At 43.9% G+C, this 17,624-nt stretch overlaps 30 non-coding genes and 32 pseudogenes across 30 annotated transcripts in view; all 62 read left to right on the forward strand.

Annotated features, from left to right (window-relative positions):
- Positions 1 to 99, forward strand: part of LOC125801808 (5S ribosomal RNA) — a 119-nt gene extending 20 nt beyond the window's left edge. The window contains exon 1 of the ribosomal RNA XR_007438967.1: positions 1 to 99. This exon is cut by the window's left edge and continues 20 nt beyond it. This is a non-coding gene — a ribosomal RNA (5S ribosomal RNA).
- Positions 100 to 209: 110 nt separating this feature from the next.
- LOC125801792 (5S ribosomal RNA) lies at positions 210 to 328 on the forward strand. The gene has a single exon (XR_007438951.1). It is a non-coding gene; the product is annotated as a 5S ribosomal RNA (ribosomal RNA).
- Positions 329 to 438: 110 nt separating this feature from the next.
- On the forward strand, positions 439 to 557 carry LOC125802015 (5S ribosomal RNA). Its single transcript, XR_007439028.1, has one exon. It is a non-coding gene; the product is annotated as a 5S ribosomal RNA (ribosomal RNA).
- Positions 558 to 667: 110 nt separating this feature from the next.
- LOC125801809 (5S ribosomal RNA) lies at positions 668 to 786 on the forward strand. The gene has a single exon (XR_007438968.1). It is a non-coding gene; the product is annotated as a 5S ribosomal RNA (ribosomal RNA).
- A 110-nt stretch (positions 787 to 896) lies between these two features.
- LOC125801803 (5S ribosomal RNA) lies at positions 897 to 1,015 on the forward strand. The gene has a single exon (XR_007438962.1). It is a non-coding gene; the product is annotated as a 5S ribosomal RNA (ribosomal RNA).
- Positions 1,016 to 1,125: 110 nt separating this feature from the next.
- Positions 1,126 to 1,244, forward strand: LOC125801798 (5S ribosomal RNA). Its single transcript, XR_007438957.1, has one exon. It is a non-coding gene; the product is annotated as a 5S ribosomal RNA (ribosomal RNA).
- A 110-nt stretch (positions 1,245 to 1,354) lies between these two features.
- Positions 1,355 to 1,473, forward strand: LOC125802067 (5S ribosomal RNA; annotated as a pseudogene).
- Positions 1,474 to 1,582: 109 nt separating this feature from the next.
- LOC125802032 (5S ribosomal RNA) lies at positions 1,583 to 1,701 on the forward strand (annotated as a pseudogene).
- A 110-nt stretch (positions 1,702 to 1,811) lies between these two features.
- Positions 1,812 to 1,930, forward strand: LOC125801887 (5S ribosomal RNA; annotated as a pseudogene).
- Positions 1,931 to 2,040: 110 nt separating this feature from the next.
- Positions 2,041 to 2,159, forward strand: LOC125801967 (5S ribosomal RNA; annotated as a pseudogene).
- Positions 2,160 to 2,269: 110 nt separating this feature from the next.
- On the forward strand, positions 2,270 to 2,388 carry LOC125801794 (5S ribosomal RNA). Its single transcript, XR_007438953.1, has one exon. It is a non-coding gene; the product is annotated as a 5S ribosomal RNA (ribosomal RNA).
- Positions 2,389 to 2,498: 110 nt separating this feature from the next.
- LOC125801883 (5S ribosomal RNA) lies at positions 2,499 to 2,617 on the forward strand (annotated as a pseudogene).
- Positions 2,618 to 2,727: 110 nt separating this feature from the next.
- Positions 2,728 to 2,846, forward strand: LOC125801804 (5S ribosomal RNA). Its single transcript, XR_007438963.1, has one exon. It is a non-coding gene; the product is annotated as a 5S ribosomal RNA (ribosomal RNA).
- Positions 2,847 to 2,956: 110 nt separating this feature from the next.
- On the forward strand, positions 2,957 to 3,075 carry LOC125801933 (5S ribosomal RNA; annotated as a pseudogene).
- Positions 3,076 to 3,185: 110 nt separating this feature from the next.
- Positions 3,186 to 3,304, forward strand: LOC125801837 (5S ribosomal RNA). Its single transcript, XR_007438996.1, has one exon. It is a non-coding gene; the product is annotated as a 5S ribosomal RNA (ribosomal RNA).
- Positions 3,305 to 3,414: 110 nt separating this feature from the next.
- Positions 3,415 to 3,533, forward strand: LOC125802003 (5S ribosomal RNA; annotated as a pseudogene).
- Positions 3,534 to 3,643: 110 nt separating this feature from the next.
- On the forward strand, positions 3,644 to 3,761 carry LOC125802097 (5S ribosomal RNA). The gene has a single exon (XR_007439055.1). It is a non-coding gene; the product is annotated as a 5S ribosomal RNA (ribosomal RNA).
- A 109-nt stretch (positions 3,762 to 3,870) lies between these two features.
- Positions 3,871 to 3,989, forward strand: LOC125801945 (5S ribosomal RNA; annotated as a pseudogene).
- A 115-nt stretch (positions 3,990 to 4,104) lies between these two features.
- LOC125801851 (5S ribosomal RNA) lies at positions 4,105 to 4,223 on the forward strand. Its single transcript, XR_007439010.1, has one exon. It is a non-coding gene; the product is annotated as a 5S ribosomal RNA (ribosomal RNA).
- Positions 4,224 to 4,333: 110 nt separating this feature from the next.
- LOC125802028 (5S ribosomal RNA) lies at positions 4,334 to 4,452 on the forward strand (annotated as a pseudogene).
- Positions 4,453 to 4,562: 110 nt separating this feature from the next.
- LOC125802105 (5S ribosomal RNA) lies at positions 4,563 to 4,681 on the forward strand. Its single transcript, XR_007439063.1, has one exon. It is a non-coding gene; the product is annotated as a 5S ribosomal RNA (ribosomal RNA).
- Positions 4,682 to 4,791: 110 nt separating this feature from the next.
- On the forward strand, positions 4,792 to 4,909 carry LOC125801926 (5S ribosomal RNA; annotated as a pseudogene).
- A 110-nt stretch (positions 4,910 to 5,019) lies between these two features.
- LOC125801983 (5S ribosomal RNA) lies at positions 5,020 to 5,138 on the forward strand (annotated as a pseudogene).
- Positions 5,139 to 5,248: 110 nt separating this feature from the next.
- LOC125801984 (5S ribosomal RNA) lies at positions 5,249 to 5,367 on the forward strand (annotated as a pseudogene).
- Positions 5,368 to 5,477: 110 nt separating this feature from the next.
- On the forward strand, positions 5,478 to 5,596 carry LOC125802071 (5S ribosomal RNA). The gene has a single exon (XR_007439034.1). It is a non-coding gene; the product is annotated as a 5S ribosomal RNA (ribosomal RNA).
- A 110-nt stretch (positions 5,597 to 5,706) lies between these two features.
- On the forward strand, positions 5,707 to 5,825 carry LOC125801825 (5S ribosomal RNA). Its single transcript, XR_007438984.1, has one exon. It is a non-coding gene; the product is annotated as a 5S ribosomal RNA (ribosomal RNA).
- A 109-nt stretch (positions 5,826 to 5,934) lies between these two features.
- LOC125801838 (5S ribosomal RNA) lies at positions 5,935 to 6,053 on the forward strand. Its single transcript, XR_007438997.1, has one exon. It is a non-coding gene; the product is annotated as a 5S ribosomal RNA (ribosomal RNA).
- Positions 6,054 to 6,162: 109 nt separating this feature from the next.
- LOC125802050 (5S ribosomal RNA) lies at positions 6,163 to 6,281 on the forward strand (annotated as a pseudogene).
- A 160-nt stretch (positions 6,282 to 6,441) lies between these two features.
- On the forward strand, positions 6,442 to 6,560 carry LOC125801892 (5S ribosomal RNA). Its single transcript, XR_007439016.1, has one exon. It is a non-coding gene; the product is annotated as a 5S ribosomal RNA (ribosomal RNA).
- A 110-nt stretch (positions 6,561 to 6,670) lies between these two features.
- LOC125801802 (5S ribosomal RNA) lies at positions 6,671 to 6,790 on the forward strand. The gene has a single exon (XR_007438961.1). It is a non-coding gene; the product is annotated as a 5S ribosomal RNA (ribosomal RNA).
- A 110-nt stretch (positions 6,791 to 6,900) lies between these two features.
- LOC125802011 (5S ribosomal RNA) lies at positions 6,901 to 7,019 on the forward strand (annotated as a pseudogene).
- A 110-nt stretch (positions 7,020 to 7,129) lies between these two features.
- LOC125802007 (5S ribosomal RNA) lies at positions 7,130 to 7,248 on the forward strand (annotated as a pseudogene).
- Positions 7,249 to 7,358: 110 nt separating this feature from the next.
- LOC125801992 (5S ribosomal RNA) lies at positions 7,359 to 7,477 on the forward strand. The gene has a single exon (XR_007439026.1). It is a non-coding gene; the product is annotated as a 5S ribosomal RNA (ribosomal RNA).
- Positions 7,478 to 7,587: 110 nt separating this feature from the next.
- LOC125801882 (5S ribosomal RNA) lies at positions 7,588 to 7,706 on the forward strand (annotated as a pseudogene).
- A 110-nt stretch (positions 7,707 to 7,816) lies between these two features.
- LOC125801854 (5S ribosomal RNA) lies at positions 7,817 to 7,935 on the forward strand (annotated as a pseudogene).
- A 110-nt stretch (positions 7,936 to 8,045) lies between these two features.
- On the forward strand, positions 8,046 to 8,164 carry LOC125801872 (5S ribosomal RNA; annotated as a pseudogene).
- A 109-nt stretch (positions 8,165 to 8,273) lies between these two features.
- LOC125801968 (5S ribosomal RNA) lies at positions 8,274 to 8,392 on the forward strand (annotated as a pseudogene).
- A 110-nt stretch (positions 8,393 to 8,502) lies between these two features.
- LOC125801962 (5S ribosomal RNA) lies at positions 8,503 to 8,621 on the forward strand (annotated as a pseudogene).
- A 110-nt stretch (positions 8,622 to 8,731) lies between these two features.
- On the forward strand, positions 8,732 to 8,850 carry LOC125801770 (5S ribosomal RNA). The gene has a single exon (XR_007438930.1). It is a non-coding gene; the product is annotated as a 5S ribosomal RNA (ribosomal RNA).
- Positions 8,851 to 8,959: 109 nt separating this feature from the next.
- LOC125801776 (5S ribosomal RNA) lies at positions 8,960 to 9,078 on the forward strand. Its single transcript, XR_007438936.1, has one exon. It is a non-coding gene; the product is annotated as a 5S ribosomal RNA (ribosomal RNA).
- A 109-nt stretch (positions 9,079 to 9,187) lies between these two features.
- On the forward strand, positions 9,188 to 9,306 carry LOC125801822 (5S ribosomal RNA). Its single transcript, XR_007438981.1, has one exon. It is a non-coding gene; the product is annotated as a 5S ribosomal RNA (ribosomal RNA).
- Positions 9,307 to 9,416: 110 nt separating this feature from the next.
- LOC125801977 (5S ribosomal RNA) lies at positions 9,417 to 9,535 on the forward strand (annotated as a pseudogene).
- Positions 9,536 to 9,621: 86 nt separating this feature from the next.
- LOC125801997 (5S ribosomal RNA) lies at positions 9,622 to 9,740 on the forward strand (annotated as a pseudogene).
- Positions 9,741 to 9,850: 110 nt separating this feature from the next.
- On the forward strand, positions 9,851 to 9,969 carry LOC125801789 (5S ribosomal RNA). The gene has a single exon (XR_007438948.1). It is a non-coding gene; the product is annotated as a 5S ribosomal RNA (ribosomal RNA).
- A 110-nt stretch (positions 9,970 to 10,079) lies between these two features.
- On the forward strand, positions 10,080 to 10,198 carry LOC125801858 (5S ribosomal RNA). Its single transcript, XR_007439012.1, has one exon. It is a non-coding gene; the product is annotated as a 5S ribosomal RNA (ribosomal RNA).
- A 2,017-nt stretch (positions 10,199 to 12,215) lies between these two features.
- On the forward strand, positions 12,216 to 12,334 carry LOC125801944 (5S ribosomal RNA; annotated as a pseudogene).
- Positions 12,335 to 12,444: 110 nt separating this feature from the next.
- LOC125801976 (5S ribosomal RNA) lies at positions 12,445 to 12,563 on the forward strand (annotated as a pseudogene).
- A 110-nt stretch (positions 12,564 to 12,673) lies between these two features.
- LOC125801869 (5S ribosomal RNA) lies at positions 12,674 to 12,792 on the forward strand. Its single transcript, XR_007439013.1, has one exon. It is a non-coding gene; the product is annotated as a 5S ribosomal RNA (ribosomal RNA).
- Positions 12,793 to 12,902: 110 nt separating this feature from the next.
- LOC125801847 (5S ribosomal RNA) lies at positions 12,903 to 13,021 on the forward strand. Its single transcript, XR_007439006.1, has one exon. It is a non-coding gene; the product is annotated as a 5S ribosomal RNA (ribosomal RNA).
- A 110-nt stretch (positions 13,022 to 13,131) lies between these two features.
- On the forward strand, positions 13,132 to 13,250 carry LOC125801764 (5S ribosomal RNA). Its single transcript, XR_007438924.1, has one exon. It is a non-coding gene; the product is annotated as a 5S ribosomal RNA (ribosomal RNA).
- Positions 13,251 to 13,360: 110 nt separating this feature from the next.
- Positions 13,361 to 13,479, forward strand: LOC125801973 (5S ribosomal RNA; annotated as a pseudogene).
- Positions 13,480 to 13,589: 110 nt separating this feature from the next.
- On the forward strand, positions 13,590 to 13,708 carry LOC125801966 (5S ribosomal RNA; annotated as a pseudogene).
- A 110-nt stretch (positions 13,709 to 13,818) lies between these two features.
- LOC125801951 (5S ribosomal RNA) lies at positions 13,819 to 13,937 on the forward strand (annotated as a pseudogene).
- Positions 13,938 to 14,047: 110 nt separating this feature from the next.
- Positions 14,048 to 14,166, forward strand: LOC125801771 (5S ribosomal RNA). The gene has a single exon (XR_007438931.1). It is a non-coding gene; the product is annotated as a 5S ribosomal RNA (ribosomal RNA).
- A 110-nt stretch (positions 14,167 to 14,276) lies between these two features.
- LOC125801778 (5S ribosomal RNA) lies at positions 14,277 to 14,395 on the forward strand. Its single transcript, XR_007438938.1, has one exon. It is a non-coding gene; the product is annotated as a 5S ribosomal RNA (ribosomal RNA).
- Positions 14,396 to 14,505: 110 nt separating this feature from the next.
- LOC125801995 (5S ribosomal RNA) lies at positions 14,506 to 14,624 on the forward strand (annotated as a pseudogene).
- A 110-nt stretch (positions 14,625 to 14,734) lies between these two features.
- On the forward strand, positions 14,735 to 14,853 carry LOC125801810 (5S ribosomal RNA). Its single transcript, XR_007438969.1, has one exon. It is a non-coding gene; the product is annotated as a 5S ribosomal RNA (ribosomal RNA).
- A 110-nt stretch (positions 14,854 to 14,963) lies between these two features.
- On the forward strand, positions 14,964 to 15,082 carry LOC125801868 (5S ribosomal RNA; annotated as a pseudogene).
- A 110-nt stretch (positions 15,083 to 15,192) lies between these two features.
- Positions 15,193 to 15,311, forward strand: LOC125801763 (5S ribosomal RNA). The gene has a single exon (XR_007438923.1). It is a non-coding gene; the product is annotated as a 5S ribosomal RNA (ribosomal RNA).
- A 110-nt stretch (positions 15,312 to 15,421) lies between these two features.
- On the forward strand, positions 15,422 to 15,540 carry LOC125801922 (5S ribosomal RNA; annotated as a pseudogene).
- A 260-nt stretch (positions 15,541 to 15,800) lies between these two features.
- On the forward strand, positions 15,801 to 15,919 carry LOC125802061 (5S ribosomal RNA; annotated as a pseudogene).
- Positions 15,920 to 16,523: 604 nt separating this feature from the next.
- LOC125802051 (5S ribosomal RNA) lies at positions 16,524 to 16,642 on the forward strand (annotated as a pseudogene).
- The last annotated feature ends 982 nt before the right edge of the window (positions 16,643 to 17,624 follow it).

Below are 17,624 nucleotides of genomic sequence, written 5' to 3' on the forward strand. Positions count from 1 at the left end.
GAGAACGCCCGATCTCGTCTGGTCTCGGAAGCTAAGCAGGGTTTGGCCTGGTTAGTATTTGTATGGGAGACCACCTGGGAATACCAGGTGCTGTAAGCTTTTCCCCTCTTGCTTCTATGACCATGGTCATGTTATACGTTACTAGTGTGTCATCTGAAACCCAACATAGATGAAGTCGCATAAGTAGTCTTGCTGAGAGGTCAGCAATCGCTTACGGTCACACTACCCTGAGAACGCCCGATCTCGTCTGATCTCGGAAGCTAAGCAGGGTTTGGCCTGGTTAGTACTTGGATGGGAGACCACCTGGGAATACCAGGTGCTGTAAGCTTTTCCCCTCTTGCTTCTATGACCATGGTCTTGTTATACATTACTAGTGTATTATCTGAAACCCAACATATATGAAGTTGCATAAGTAGTCTTGATGAGAGCTCTGCAATGGCTTACGGTCACACTACCCAGAGAACGCCCGATCTCGTCTGATCTCGGAAGCTAAGCAGGGTTTGGCCTGGTTAGTACTTGGATGGGAGACCACCTGGGAATACCAGGTGCTGTAAGCTTTTCCCCTCTTGCTTCTGTGACCATGGTCTTGTTATACATTACTAGTGTATTATCTGAAACCCAACATAGATGAAGTCGCATAAGTAGTCTTGATGAGAGGTCAGCAATCGCTTACGGTCACACTACCCTGAGAACGCCCGATCTCGTCTGGTCTCGGAAGCTAAGCAGGGTTTGGCCTGGTTAGTATTTGTATGGGAGACCACCTGGGAATACCAGGTGCTGTAAGCTTTTCCCCTCTTGCTTCTATGACCATGGTCATGTTATACGTTACTAGTGTGTCATCTGAAACCCAACATAGATGAAGTCGCATAAGTAGTCTTGCTGAGAGGTCAGCAATCGCTTACGGTCACACTACCCTGAGAACGCCCGATCTCGTCTGATCTCGGAAGCTAAGCAGGGTTTGGCCTGGTTAGTACTTGGATGGGAGACCACCTGGGAATACCAGGTGCTGTAAGCTTTTCCCCTCTTGCTTCTATGACCATGGTCTTGTTATACATTACTAGTGTATTATCTGAAACCCAACATAGATGAAGTTGCATAAGTAGTCTTGATGAGAGCTCTGCAATGGCTTACGGTCACACTACCCTGAGAATGCCCGATCTCGTCTGATCTCGGAAGCTTAGCAGGGCTTGGCCTGGTTAGTACTTGGATGGGAGACCACCTGGGAATACCAGGTGCTGTAAGCTTTTCCCCTCTTGCTTCTATGACCATGGTCTTGTTATACATTACTAGTGTATTATCTGAAACCCAACATAGATGAAGTCGCATAAGTAGTCTTGATGAGAGTTTAGCCACTGCCTAAGGTCACACTACCCTGAGAACGCCCGATCTTCTCTGATCTTGGAAGCTAAGGAGGCTTTGGCCTGGTTAGTACTTGGATGGGAGAGCACCTGGGAATACCAGGTGCTGTAAGCTTTTCACTTTTTGCTTCTATGACCATGGTCTTGTTATACATTACTAGTGTGTTATCTGAAACCCAACATAGATAAGTCGCATAAGTAGTCTTGATGAGAGCTCTGCAATTGCATACGGTCACACTACCCTGAGAACGCTCGATCTCGTCTGATCTCGGAAGCTAAGCAGGGTTTGCCCTGGTTAATACTTGGATGGAAGACCACCTGGGAATACCAGGTACTTTAAGCTTTTCCCCTCTTGCTTCTATTACCATGGTCTTGTTATACATTACTAGTTTGTTATCTGAAACCCAACATAGATGAAGTTGCATAAGTAGTCTTGGTGAGAGCTCTGCAATGGCTTACGGTCACACTACCCTGAGAACGCCCGATCTCGTCTGATCTCGGAAGCTAAGCTGGGTTTGACCTGGTTAGTACTTGGATGAAAGACCACCTGGGAATACCAGGTGCTGTAAGCTTTTCCCCTCTTGCTTCTATTACCATGGTCTTGTTATACATTACTAGTTTGTTATCTGAAACCCAACGTAGAAGAAGTTGCATAAGTAGTCTTGATGAGAGCTCTGCAATGGTTTATGGTCACACTACCCTGAGAACGGCCGATCTCGTCTGATCTCGGAAGCTAAGCAGGGTTTGGCCTGCTTAGTACTTGGATGTGAGACCACCTGGGAATACCAGGTGCTGTAAGCTTTTACCCTCTTGCTTCTGTGACCATGGTCTTTTTATACATTACTAGTGTATTATATGAAACCCAACATAGATGAAGTCGCATAAGTAGTCTTGATGAGAGGTCTGCAATCGCTTACGGTCACACTACCCTGAGAACGCCCGAACTCGTCTGGTCTCGGAAGCTAAGCAGGGTTTGGCCTGGTTAGTATTTGGATGGGAGACCACCTGGGAATACCAGGTGCTGTAAGCTTTTCCCCTCTTGCTTCTATGACCATGGTCATGTTATACGTTACTAGTGTGTCGTCTGAAACCCAACATAGATGAAGTCGCATAAGTTGTCTTGATGAGAGTTCTGCAATCGCTTACGGTTACACTAACCTGAGAACGCCTGATCTCGTTTGATCTCGGAAGCTAAGCAGGGTTTGTCCTGGTTAGTACTTGGATGGGAGACCACCTGGGAATACCAGGTGCTGTAAGCTTCTCCACTCTTGCTTCTATGACCATGGTCTTGTTATACATTACTAGTGTGTAATCTAAAACCCAACATAGATGAAGTCGCATAAGTAGTCTTGATGAGAGGTCAGCAATCGCTTACGGTCACACTACCCTGAGAACGCCTGATCTCGTCTGATCTCGGAAGATAAGCAGGGTTTGGCCTGGTTAGTACTTGGATGGGAGACCACCTGGGAATACCAGATGCTGTAAGCTTTTCCCCTCTTGCTTCTGTGACCATGGTCTTGTTATACATTTCTAGTGTATTTTCTGAAACCCAACATAGATGAAGTCGCATAAGTAGTCTTGATGAGAGGTCAGCAATCGCTTACGGTCACACTACCCTTAGAACTCCCGATCTCGTCTGATCTCGGAAGCTAAGCAGTTTTTGGCCTGGTTAGTACTTGGATGGGAGACCACCTGGGAATAGCCGGTGCTGTAAGCTTTTCCCTTCTTGCTTCTATGACCATGGTCTTGTTATACATTACTAGTTTGTTATCTGAAACCCAACATAGATGAAGTCGCATAAGTAGTCTTGATGAGAGTTCTGCATTCGCTTACGGTCACACTACCCTTAGAAGGCCCGATCTCGTCTGATCTCGGAAGCTAAGAAGGGTTTGGCCTGGTTAGTACTTGGATGGGAGACCACCTGGGAATACCCGGTGCTGTAAACTTTTCCCCTCTGGCTTCTATGACCATGGTCTTGTTATACATTACTAATTTGTTATCTGAAACCCAACATAGATGAAGTCGCATAAGTAGTCTTGATGAGAGTTCTGCAATCCCTTACGGTCACACTACCCTGAGAACGCTCAATCTCGTCTGATCTCGGAAGCTAAGAAGGGTTTGGCCTGGTTAGTACTTGGATGGGAGACCACCTGGGAATACCCGGTGCTGTAAACTTTTCCCCTCTGGCTTCTATGACCATGGTCTTGTTATACATTACTAGTTTGTTATCTGAAACCCAACATAGATGAAGTTGCATAAGTAGTCTTGATGAGAGCTCTGCAATGGCTTACGGTCACACTACCCTGAGAACGCCCGATCTCGTCTGATCTCGGAAGCTAAGCAGGGTTTGGCCTGGTAGTACTTGGATGGGAGACCACCTGGGAATACCAGGTGCTGTAAGCTTTTCCCCTCTTGATTTATGACCATGGTCTTGTTATACGTTACTAGAGTGTTGTCTGAAACCCAACATAGATGAAGTCGCATAAATAGTCTTGATGAGAGTGTTGCAATCGCATACAGTCACAGTACCCTGAGAACGCCCGATCTCGTCTGGTCTCGGAAGCTAAGCAGGGTTTGGCCTGGTTCGTACTTGAATGGGAGACCACCTGGGAATACCAGGTGCTGTAAGCTTTTCCCCTCTTGCTTCTATGACCATGGTCTTGTTATACTGTACATTGCTAGTGTGTAATCTAAAACCCAACATAGATGAAGTCGCATAAGTAGTCTTGATGAGAGTTCTGCAACTGCTTACGGTCACACTACCCTGAGAACGCCCGATCTCGTCTGGTCTCGGAAGCTAAGCAGGGTTTGGACTGGTTAGTATTAGGATGGGAGACCACCTGGGAATACCAGGTGCTGTAAGCTTTTCCCCTCTTGCTTCTATTACCATGGTCGTGTTATACATTACTAGTTTGTTATCTGAAACCCAACATAGATGAAGTTGCATAAGTAGTCTTGATGAGAGCTCTGCAATGGCTTAGGGTCACACTACCCTGAGAACGCCCGATCTCGTCTGATCTCGGAAGCTGAGCAGGGTTTGGCCTTGTTAGTACTTAGATGGGAGACAACCTGGGAATACCAGGTGCTGTAAGCTTTTCACCTCTTGCTTCTATGACCATGGTCTTGTTATACATTACTAGTGTATTTTCTGAAACCCAACATAGATGAAGTCGCATAAGTAGTCTTGATGAGAGGTCAGCAATCGCTTACGGTAACACTACCCTTAGAACGCCCGATCTCGTCTGATCTCGGAAGCTAAGAAGGGTTTGGCCTGGTTAGTACTTGGATGGGAGACCACCTGGGAATACCCGGTGCTGTAAGCTTTTCCCCTCTTGCTTCTATGACCATGGTCTTGTTATACATTACTAGTTTGTTATCTGAAACCCAACATAGATGAAGTCGCATAAGTAGTCTTGATGAGAGTTCTGCATTCGCTTACGGTCACACTACCCTTAGAAGGCCCGATCTCGTCTGATCTCGGAAGCTAAGAAGGGTTTGGCCTGGTTAGTACTTGGATGGGAGACCACCTGGAATACCCGGTGCTGTAAGCTTTTCCCCTCTTGCTTCTATGACCATGGTCTTGTTATACATTACTCGTTTGTTATCTGAAACCCAACATAGATGAAGTCGCATAAGTAGTCTTGATGAGAGTTCTGCATTCGCTTACGGTCACACTACCCTGAGAACGCTCAATCTCATCTGATCTCGGAAGCTAAGTAGGGTTCGGCCTTGTTAGTACTTGGATGGAAGACCACCTGGGAATACCAGGTGCTGTAAGCTTTTCCCCTCTTGCTTCTATTACCATGGTCTTGTTATACATTACTTGTTTGTTATCTGAATACCAACATAGATGAAGTCGCATAAGTAGTCTTGATGAGAGTTCTGCAATCGCTTACGGTCACACTACCTTGAGAACGCCCAATCTCGTCTGATCTCGGAAGCTAAGCAGGGTTTGGTCTGGTTAGTATTTGGATGGGAGACCACCTGGGAATACCATGTGCTGTAAGCTTTTCCCCTCTTGCTTCTATTACCATGGTCTTGTTATACATTACTAGTTTGTTATCTGAAACCCAACATAGATGAAGTTGCATAAGTAGTCTTGATGAGAGCTCTGCAATGGCTTACGGTCACACTACCCTGAGAACGCCCGATCTCGTCTGATCTCGGAAGCTAAGCAGGGTTTGGCCTAGTTAGTACTTGGATGGGAGACCACCTGGGAATACCAGGTGCTGTAAGCTTTTCACTTTTGGCTTCTATGACCATGGTCTTGTTATACATTACTAGTTTGTTATCTGAAACCAAACATAGATGAAGTTGCATAAGTAGTCTTGATGAGAGCTTTGCTATAGCTTACGGTCACACTGCCCTGAGAACGCCCGATCTCGTCTGATCTCGGAAGCTAAGCAGGGTTTGGCCTGGTTAGTACTTGGATGGGAGACCACCTGGGAATACCAGGTGCTGTAAGCTTTTCCCCTCTTGATTTATGACCATGGTCTTGTTATACGTTACAAGAGTGTTATCTGAAACCCAACATAGATGAAGTTGCATAAGTAGTCTTGATGAGAGTTCTGCAATCGCTTACGGTCACACTACCCTGAGAACGCCCAATCTCGTCTGATCTAGGAAGCTAAGCAGTGTTTGGCCTGGTTAGTACTTGGATGGGAGACCACCTGGGAATACCAGGTGCTGTAAGCTTTTCCCCTCTTGATTTATGACCATGGTCTTGTTATACGTTAGTAGAGTGTTGTCTGAAACCCAGCATAGATGAATTCGCATAAATAGTCTTCATGATAGTGTTGCAATCGCATACAGTCACACTACCCTGAGAACGCCCGATCTCGTCTGTTCTCGGAAGCAAAGTAGGGTTTGGCCTGGTTACTGCTTGGATGGGAGACCACCTGGTAATACCAGGTGCTGTAAGCTTTTCACTTCTTGCTTCTATGACCATGGTCTTGTTATACATTACTAGTGTATTGTCTGAAACCCAACATAGATGAAGTTGCATAAGTAGTCTTGATCAGAGTTCTGTAATCGCTTATGGCCACACAACCTTGAGAGTAGTCTTGATGAGAGGTCAGCAATCGCTTACGGTCACACTACCCTGAGAACGCCTGATCTCGTCTGATCTCGGAAGCTAAGCAGGGTTTGGCCTGGTTAGTACTTGGATGGGAGACCACCTGGGAATTCCAGGTGCTGTAAGCTTTTCCCCTCTTGCTTCTATGACCATGGTCTTGTTATACATTACTAGTTTGTAATCTAAAACCAAACATAGATGAAGTCGCATAAGTAGTCTTGATGAGAGTTCTGTAATCGCTTACGGTCACACAACCCTGAGAACGCCCGATCTCGTCTGATCTCGGAAGCTAAGCAGGGTTTGGTTCTGGTTAGTACTTGGATGGGAGACCACATGGGAATACCCGGTGCTGTAAGCTTTTCCCGTCTTGCTTCTATTACCATGGTCTTGTTATACGTTACTAGTGTGTCATCTGAAACCCAACATAGATGAAGTCGCATAAGTAGTCTTGATGATAGTTCTGCAATCGCTTACAGTCACACTACCCTGAGAACGCTCGATCTCGTCTGATTTCGGAAGCTAAGCAGGGTTTGGCCTTGTTAGTATTTGGATGGGAGACCACCTGGGAATACCAGTTGCTGTAAGCTTTTCCCCTCTTGCTTCTATTACCATGGTCTTGTTATACCTTACTAGTTTGTTATCTGAAACCAAACATAGATGAAGTTGCATAAGTAGTCTTGATGAGAGCTTTGCTATAACTTACGTTCACACTGCCCTGAGAACGCCTGATCTCAGCTGATCTCGGAAGCTAAGCAGGATTTGGCCTGGTTAGTACTTGGATGGGAGACCATCTGGGAATATCAGGTGCTGTAAGCTTTTCCCCTCTTGCTTCTGTGACCATGGTCTCGTTATACATTACTAGTTTATTATCTGAAACCCAACATAGATGAAGTCGCATAAGTAGTCTTGATGAGAGGTCAGCAATCGCTTACGGTCACACTACCCTGAGAACGCCCGATCTCGTCTGATCTCGGAAGCTAAGCAGGGTTTGGCCTGGATAGTACTTGGATGGGAGTCCACTTGGGAATACCAGGTGCTGTAAGCTTTTCCCCTCTTGCTTCTATGACCATGGTCTTGTTATACATTACTAGTCTGTTGTTTGAAACACAACATAGATGAAGTCGCATAAGTAGTCTTGATGAGAGTTCTGCAACCCATTATGGTCACACAACCCTGAGAACACCCGATCTCGTCTGATCTCAGAAGCTAAGCAGGGTTTGGCCTGGTTAGTACTTGAATGGTAGACCACCTGGGAATACCAGGTGCTGTAAGCTTTTCCCCTCTTGCTTCTGTGACCGTGGTCTTATTTTACATTACTAGTGTATTATCTGAAACCCAACATAGATGAAGTCGCATAAGTAGTCTTGATGAGAGGTCAGCAATCGCTTACGGTCACACTACCCTGAGAACGCCCGATCTTGGCTGATCTCGGAAGCTAAGCAGGGTTTGGCCTGGTTAGTACTTGGATGGGAGACCACCTGGGAATACTAGGTGCTGTAAGCTTTTCCCCTCTTGCTTCTATTACCATGGTCTTGTTATACGTTACTAGTGTGTTATTTGAAACCGAACATAGATGAAGTCGCATAAGTAGTCTTGATGAGAGTTCTACAATCACTTACGGTCACACAACCCTGAGAACGCCCGATCTCGTCTGATCTCGGAATCTAAGCAGGGTTTGGCCTGTTTAGTAATTGGATGGGAGACCACCTGGGAATACCAGGTGCTGTAAGCTTTTCCCCTCTTGATTTATAACCGTGGTCTTGTTATACGTTACTAGAGTTTTATCTGAAACCCAGCATAGATGAAGTCGCATAAATAGTCTTCAGGAGAGTGTTGCAATCGCATACAGTCACACTACCCTGAGAATGCCCGATCTCGTCTGTTCTCGGAAGCTAAGTAGGGTTTGGCCTGGTTACTACTTGGATGGGAGACCATCTGGGAATACCAGGTGCTGTAAGCTTTTCCCCTCTTGCTTCTATGACCATCGTCTTGTTATACATTACTAGTGTATTATCTGAAACCCAACATAGATGAAGTCGTATAAGTAGTCTTGATGAGAGGTCAACAATCGCTTAAGGTCACACTACCCTGAGAACGCCCGATCTCGTCTGATCTCGGAAGCTAAGCAAGGTTTGGCCTGGTTAGTGCTTGGATGGGGGACTACCTGGGAATACCAGGTGCTGTAAGCTTTTCCCCTCTTGCTTCTATGACCATGGTCTTGTTATACATTACTAGTGTGTTATTTGAAACGCAACATAGATGAAGTCGCATAAGTTGTCTTGATGAGAGTTCTGCAATCGCTTACGGTCACACTACCCTTAGAACGCCCGATCTTGTCTGATCTCGGAAGCTAAGCAGGGTTTGGCCTGGTTAGTACTTGGATGGGAGACCACCTGGGAATACCAGGTGCTGTAAGCTTTTCACTTTTTGCTTCTATGACGATGGTCTTGTTATACATTACTAGTGTGTTATCTGAAACCCAACATAGATAAGTCGCATAAGTAGTCTTGATGATAACTCTGCAATCGCTTACAGTCACACTACCCTGAGAACGCCCGATCTCGTCTGATCTCGGAAGCCAAGCAGGGTTTGGCCTGGTAAGTACTTTGATGGGAGACCACCTGGGAATACCAGGTGCTGTAGGCTTTTCCCCTCTTGATTTATGACCATGGTCTTGTTATACGTTACTAGAGTCTTATGTGAAACCCAACATAGATGAAGTCGCATAAATAGTCTTGATGAGAGTGTTGCAATCGCTTACAGTCACACTACCCTGAGAACGCCCGATCTCGTCTGATCTCGGAAGCTAAGTACGGTTTGGCCTGGTTAGTACTTGGATGGGAGACTACCTGGGAATACCAGGTGCTGTAAGCTTTTCCCCTCTTGCTTCTATGACCATGGTCTTGTTATACATTACTAGTGTGTTATTTGAAACGCAACATAGATGAAGTCGCATAAGTTGTCTTGATGAGAGTTCTGCAATCGCTTACGGTCACACTACCCTGAGAAGGCCCGATCTTGTCTGATCTAGGAAACTAAGCAGGGTTTGGCCTGGTTAGTACTTGGATGGGAGACCAACTGGGAATACCAGGTGCTGTAAGCTTTCCCCCTCTTGCTTATATTACCATGGTCTTCTTATACGTTACTAGATGAAGTCGCATAAGTAGTCTTGATGAGAGTTCTGTAATCGCTTGCGATCACACAACCCTGAGAACGCCCAATCTCGTCTGATCTCGGAAGCTAAGTAGGGTTTGGTCTGGTTAGTACTTGGATGGGAAACCAGTTGGGAATACCAGGTGCTGTAAGCTTTTCCCCTCTTGCTTCTATGACCATGGTCTTGTTATACATTACTAGTGTATTGTCTGAAACCCAACATAGATGAAGTCGCATAAGTAGTCTTGATAAGAGTTCTGCAATCGCTTATGGTCACACTACCCTGAGAACGCCCGATCTCGTCTGATCTCGGAAACTAAGCAGGGTTTGGCCTGGTTAGTACTTGGTTGGGAGACCACCTGGGAATACCAGGTGCTGTAAGCTTTTCCCCTCTTGCTTCTATGACCATGGTCTTGTAATACGTTACTAGTGTGTTATTTGAAACCGAATATAGATGAAGTCGCATAAGTAGTCTTGATGAGAATTCTGTAATCGCTTACGGTCACACAACCCTGAGAACGCCCGATCTCGTCTGATCTCGGAAGCTAAGCAGGGTTTGGTCTGGTTAGTACTTCGATGGGAGACCACCTGGGAATACCAGGTGCTGTAAGCTTTTCCCCTCTTGCTTCTATTACCATGGTCTTCTTATACGTTACTAGTTAGGGTTCAAGCACCGAAGATGCGTAGAACCCTATTGTTTTTGCTAAGATTTTTCTTCTTCTTCTTCTTCTTCTTCTTCTTCTTATTATTATTATTCTTTTTCTCCTGTAAAAACAGTTGTGCAGCCTAAACCGTAAGTCATAGAGAAATGAAACTTGGTAGGTAGATGTAGGATCAGTGCATCTCGGTGGACAACAAAAATGGCACCGATTGGTCAAGTGGTGGCGCTATAAACAAGGAAATTCATTTTTCACAATTTTCTCAATAACTCAAAAACCATAAGACCTACATTCAAAATTCTTTTTTTGATGGATTCCTTGGGTCAATACCAACAACTTTCCAATTTGGACCATGCACTTCCGTCTATATAGATTTTGTGCTAATTTGCATAATATGCAAAACATACTTTTGCAAACTAGTCCTAGGAATTTTGACCAATCCTGGCATGTTTGGTATCAAAACACTCGTGAGAGCATGCACTTCAATATTCATTAAGAAAAAGTTGAAATATGTAAACAATATGGCCGCCATATGCAAATTAGTCCTTCCGGATATATGCCCCATTCACTTCAAGAGGTAAATTTGGAGCACTGTTTCTCAGCAACCGTGCAACATAGCAAGTTGAAACTTTGCATGCAGAATCTATCATACAGCCTCTAAAGGATGTTCAAAGGGCAACTTAATCAATCAACATGGCTGAACACCATCAGCCAATCAGCATTCAGCAGACATTTTGGCAGGCTGAATGTTGCCCAATCTGGATGATATTTGGCAGTTATGTTCAGGTGGAGACACTGTAGTGACCTGCAAAGTGCTGAAACAATCCGCCCACTGGGGGGTGCTGTTCCAAAAAAACGAGTATATGTCAATCATGCTGTACTATTTTGACATCTAATTGTTTTTGCCATATTTAGTACAGTGGCTCTGACAAATTTCTCAATACAACTATGTTTAAAAAGTGCTTTGTTCATTCATAATTGCTAATTGTTTGAAAATAGCTATATTGAAACTACTCTCTGGATATTTGGCCTATCACCTCCATTTCAGTCTTGCTGCACACTGTAGAGTCTCTAGGTAAATGTTCATTAAAAACATTTGTGAAAATTTCACATACAATACTCTCCAGGCATCAAGCAATCTGTGCGTCCTTGGAATTTCTAATCTAAATTGCTGTAACTCTGCAGTATTTGCTGTAATCTCACAATGTTAAAGACCTCTGTACAATATCACTCTGATGAAGCGCCATTTAATACAGAACTAGATTAAGAATAACTTGACATTACATGTCATATCAGAACATTCACTCCTTTGTGCCTCTTCTCAACATTAATAACAGGTGAAAGACTTTTGATCATTTTAAATGTGACAGAATGTCTCCAATTGTGTTAGACCTTCTTACACATCACCATCCTATGCTCTAGTAGGCACCATTGTGCTAGTTGGTGCTTGATGAAGCGCCATTTAATTCAGAACTAGATTTATAATAACTTCGTAATTACATGTCATATCAGAACATTCACTCCTTTGTGTTAATTTAAACTTGTTTGGTCAAACAGTTCAGCTTGTTTTGCAAAGGTTCAAAGGTCAATCTGAATACCACTTTGTGAACATTCTGGTTGAAGCCACCTGATCAATACCAATAACATGTAGACACCTTTTGACTAGTTCTAACTCGCTTAATGAATATCCTACAAAGTTCACTAGATTTACATGTGAATTTAAGCACTGATCAGGTTGAAAGGCCTCTGCTCAACATTAATAACAGGTGAAAAACTTGATAATTTCTAAATGTGACAGGGCATCTCCAATCATATCAGACCTTCTTACACATCACCATTCAATGCTCCAGTAGGCACCATTGTGCAAGTTGGTGCTTGAACCCGATGATTGCCGCTTGCGGCTATATTGTTTTATTTGAAACGCAACATAGATGAAGTCGCATAAGTTGTCTTGATGAGAGTTCTCCAATAGCTTACTGTTACACTACCCTGAGAACGCCTGATCTCGGTTGATCTCGGAAGCTAAGCAGGGTTTGGTCGGGTTAGTACTTGGATGGGAGACCACCTGGGAATACCAGGTGCTGTAAGCTTTTCCCCTCTTGCTTATATTACCATGGTCTTGTTATACCTTACTAGTTTGTTATCTGAAACCAAACATAGATGAAGTTGCATAAGTAGTCTTGATGAGAGCTTTGCTATAACTTACGTTCACACTGCCCTGAGAACGCCCGATCTCGTCTGATCTCGGATGCTAAGCAGAGTTTGGCCTGTTTAGTACTTGGGTGGGAGACCACCTGGGAATACCAGGTGCTGTAAGCTTTTCCCCTCTTGCTTCTATGACCATGGTCTTGTTATACGTTACTAGTGTGTTATTTGAAACCGAACATAGATGAAGTCGCATAAGTAGTCTTGATGAGAGTTCTGCAATCGCTTACGGTCACACAACCCTGAGAACGCCCGATCTCGTCTGATCTCGGAAGCTAAGCAGGGTTTGGCCTGGTTAGTACTTGGATGGGAAACTACCTGGGAATACCAGGTGCTGTAAGCTTTTCCCTTCTTGCTTCTATTACCATGGTCTTGCTATACATTACTAGTGTGTTATTTGAAACGCAACATAGATGAAGTCGCATAAGTTGTCTTGATGATAACTCTGCAATCGCTTACAGTCACACTACCCTGAGAGCGCCCGATCTCGTCTGATCTCGGAAGCTAAGCAGGGTTTGGCCTGGTTAGTACTTGGATGGGAGACCACCCGGGAATACCAGGTGCTGTAAGCTTTTCCCCTCTTGCTTCTATTACCATGGTCTTGTTATACGTTACTAGTGTGTTATTTGAAACCGAACATAGATGAAGTCTTATAAGTAGTCTTGATGAGAGTTCTGTAATCGCTTACGGTCACACAACCCTGAGAACGCCCAATCTCGTCTGATCTCGGAAGCTAAGCAGGGTTTGGTCTGGTTAGTACTTGGATGGGAGACCACCTGGGAATACCAGGTGCTGTAAGCTTTTCCCCTCTTGCTTCTATTACCATGGTCTTCTTATACGTTACTAGTGTTTTATTTGAAAAGCAACATAGATGAAGTCGCATAAGTTGTCTTGATGAGAGTTCTGCAATCGCTTACGGTTACACTACCCTGAGAATGCCCAATCTTGTCTGATCTCGGAAGCTAAGCAGGTTTTGGCCTGGTTAGTACTTGGATGGGAGACCACCTGGGAATACCAGGTGCTGTAAGCTTTTCCCCTCTTGCTTCTATGACTATGGTCTTGTTATACGTTACTAGTGTGTCATCTGAAACCCAACATAGATGAAGTCGCATAAGTAGTCTTGATGAGAAGTCAGCAATCGCTTAAGTTCACACTACCCTGAGAACGCCCGATCTCATTTGATCTTGGAAGCTAAGCAGGGTTTGGCCTGGTTAGTACTTGGATGGGAGACCACCTGGAAAAACCAGGTGCTGTAAGCTTTTCCCCTCTTGCTTCTATGACCATGGTCTTGTTATACGTTACTAGTGTGTTATTTGAAACCGAACATAGATGAAATCGCATAAGTAGTCTTGATGAGAGTTCTGCAATCGCTTACGGTCACACAACCCTGAGAACGCCCGATCTCGTCTGATATCGAAAGCTAAGCAGGGTTTGGCCTGGTTAGTATTTGGATGGGAGACCACCTTGTAATACCAAGTGCTGTAAGCTTTTCCCCTCTTGCTTCTATGACCATGGTCTTCTTATACATTACTAGTGTGTAATCTAAAACCCAACATAGACGAAGTCGCATAAGTAGTCTTGATGAGAGGTCTGCAATCGCTTACGGTCACACTACCCTGAGAACGCTCGATCTCGTCTGATCTCGGAAGCTAAGCAGGGTTTGGCCTGGTTAGTACTTGGATGGGAGACCACCTGGAAATACCAGGTGCTGTAAGCTTTTCCCCTCTTGCTTCTATTACCATGGTCTTGTTATACATTACTAGTGTGTAATCTAAAAACCAACATAGATGAAGTCGCATAAGTTGTCTTGATGAGAGTTCTGCAATTGCTTACGGTCACACTACCCTGAGAACGCCCGATCTCGTCAGATCTCGGAAGCTAAGCGGGGTTTGGTCTGGTTAGTACTTGGATGGGAGACCACTTGGGAGTACCAGGTGCTGTAAGCTTTTCCCCTCTTGCTTCTATGACCATGGTCTTGATATACTTTACTAGTGTGTAATCTAAAACCCAACATAGATGAAGTCGCATAAGTAGTCTTGATGAGAGTTTTGCAATCGCTTACGTTCACACTACCCTGAGAACGCCCGATCTCGTCTGATCTCGGAAACTAAGCAGGGTTTGCCCTGGTTAGTACTTGGATGGAAGACCAACTGGGAATACCAGGTGCTGTAAGCTTTTCCCCTCTTGCTTCTATTACCATGGTCTTGTTATACATTACTAGTTTGTTATCTGAAACCAAACATAGATGAAGTTGCATAAGTATTCTTGATGAGAGCTTTGCAATGGCTTACGGTCACACTGCCCTGAGAACGCCCGATCTCGTCTGATCTCGGAAGCTAAGCAGGGTTTGGCCTGGTTAGTACTTGGATGGGAGACTACCTGGGAATACCAGGTGCTTTAAGCTTTTCCCCTCTTGCTTCTATGACCATGGTCTTGTTATACATTACTAGTGTATTATCTGAAACCCAACATAGATGAAGTCGCATAAGTAGTCTTGATGAGAGGTCAGCAATCGCTTACGGTCACACTACCCTGAGAACGCCCGATCTCGTCTGATATCAGAAGCTAAGCAGGGTTTGGCCTGGTTAGTACTTGGATGGGAGACCACCTGGGAATACCAGGTGCTATAAGCTTTTCCCCTCTTGCTTCTATGACCATGGTCTTGTTATACATTACTAGTGTGTTGTTTGAAACCCAACATAGATGAAGTCGCATAAGTAGTCTTGATGAGAGTTCTGCAATCGCTTACGGTCACACAACCCTGAGAACGCCCGATCTCGTCTGATCTCGGAAGTTAAGCAGGGTTTGGCCTGGTTAGTACTTGGATGGGAGACCACCTGGGAATAACAGGTGCTGTAAGCTTTTCTCTTTTTGCTTCTATGACCATGGTCTTGTTATACATTACTAGTGTGTTGTTTGAAACCCAACATAGATGAAGTCGCATAAGTAGTCTTGATGAGAGTTCTGCAATCGCTTACGGTCACACAACCCTGAGAATGCCCGATCTCGTCTGATCTCGGAAGCTAAGCAGGGTTTGCCCTGGTTAGTACTTGTATGGAAGACCACCTGGGAATACCACGTGCTGTAAGCTTTTCCCCTTTTGCTTCTATTAGTTTGGTCTTTTTGTATATTACTATTGTTTTATTTGAAACCCAACACAGATGAAGTCACATAAATAGTCTTGATGAGAGTTCTGCAATCGCTTACGGTCATACTACCCTGAGAAAAAACGATCTTGTCTGATCTCAGAAGCTAAGCAGGGTTTGGCCTGATTAGTACTTGGATGGGAGACCAGCAGAAACCCAACAGAAATGAAGTCACATAAGTAGTCTTCACAAGAACTCTTCAACTGCTTACGGTCACACTACCCTAAGAATACACAATCTTGTCTGATCTCGGATGCTTAGCAGGGTTTGGCCTGGTAAGTACTTGGATGGGAGACCAACTGGGAATACCAGGTGCTGTAAGCTGTTCCCCTTTTGCTTTTATTACTATTGTCTTGTTACATATTATTAGTGTGTTATTCGAAACCCAACATAGATGAAGTCACATAAGTATTCTTCACAAGAGTTCTTCAATCGCTTACGGTCACACTACCCTGAGAACGCGCAATCACGTCTTGTCTCGGCAAGTAAGCAGGGTTTGACCTAGTTAGTACTTGGATTGGAGACCAGCTTGGAATACCAGGTGCTGTAAGCTTTTCCCCTCTTGGTTCGATTACTTTTTTCTTGTTGTATATTACTAGTGTGTAATTTGAAACCCAACATTGATGAACGTCATTAATAGTATTTATGAGAGTGATACAACTGCTTATGGTCACACTACCCTGAGAATGTCCAATCTCGTCTGATCGTCACAATAATCTGAGAATGCCCGATCTCGTCTGATTTCGCAAGCTAAGCAGGGTTTGGCCTGGTTAGTACTTAGATGGGAGACCACCTGAGAATACCAGGTGCTGTAAGCTTTTCCCCTTTTGCTTCTATTAGTATGGTCTTGTTATATATTACTATTGTGTTATTTGAAACCCAACGTTTGTGAACGTGCATAAATAGTATTTATGAGAGTTCTGTAATCGCTTACGGTCACACTACCCTGAGAACGCCCGATCTCATCTGATCTCGGAAGCTAAGCAGGGTTTGGCTTGGTTAGTACTTGGATAGGAGACGACCTGGGAACACCAGGGGTCTCATGTACTAAAGGTGCGTACGCACAAAAACATTGCGTACGCCATATTGCATGCTCACGGTCAGATGTACTTAATTTGACTTGAACGTGAGAAAGTGTGTTCCCCCACGGCACTTTCGTTTCGGGCATACGCCTTTTTTTTGTACGTATGTATTGTGTTTTTGTCATTTGGAGACACTTAGAGGCGATGCATTGAAATTACAACTATTAAGATATCCTTTATGCACACATTGTAGTAAGCCATTATTGGGTAAAATAAAGTAAATTAATCAGACAATTTCATTGGCTTACAGAAATAATCATTCAACGTGTTTCCACTTAGCCTAGATTGTATAAACATGAATAAAAGTTTGCGCTGGAGTTGTTGGAGATGGCAGAGTTGGCATTATTGGAAAATATTGCTAATGGCCAAATTCACTGAGAGTGCATTTTCCCTGACGATTATGTTGGCCCACGATGATGACTGGCTTATAAGCCCATTTAAATTTCCAAAAGCATAAGAGGATAAGAAAACAAGCTGAGTGTGTGATGTGTGGCTTCTTGCTAAGCAACTCATTTAAAGCATTTAAATCAAAGCATTTATTATCCATCTTAGAATAATACAATTTAAAAAAGGGTAATTATACGCTACGCGTATATAATAATAATAATAATAATAATAATAATAATAATAATAATAATAATAATAACAATTCTTCTTCTTATTATAATTATTATTATTATAATATGCTCTGCGTAATTCAGGGAGGAGACATGGCAGGTGTGATGTTTTTGTGCACTTGCGCTTGGTTTCAAGTTGATTGTGATGTAATAAGAGAAAGTATGGGGCCTCATGTACTAAGACTTGCGTGGACTTCCTACTAAAATGTTCTGTACGTTCAGACCTGAAAAGTTCCGTACGCACAAAAAAATCCGGATTTATCAAACCAGGCGTGGGCAGAATCCCACGTACTTTCTCTTAGTACATCACAATCAACTTGAAATCAAGCG

The sequence above is a fragment of the Astyanax mexicanus genome, chromosome 4 (genome assembly GCF_023375975.1).
Source record: "Astyanax mexicanus isolate ESR-SI-001 chromosome 4, AstMex3_surface, whole genome shotgun sequence".
NCBI lineage: Eukaryota > Metazoa > Chordata > Actinopteri > Characiformes > Acestrorhamphidae > Astyanax > Astyanax mexicanus.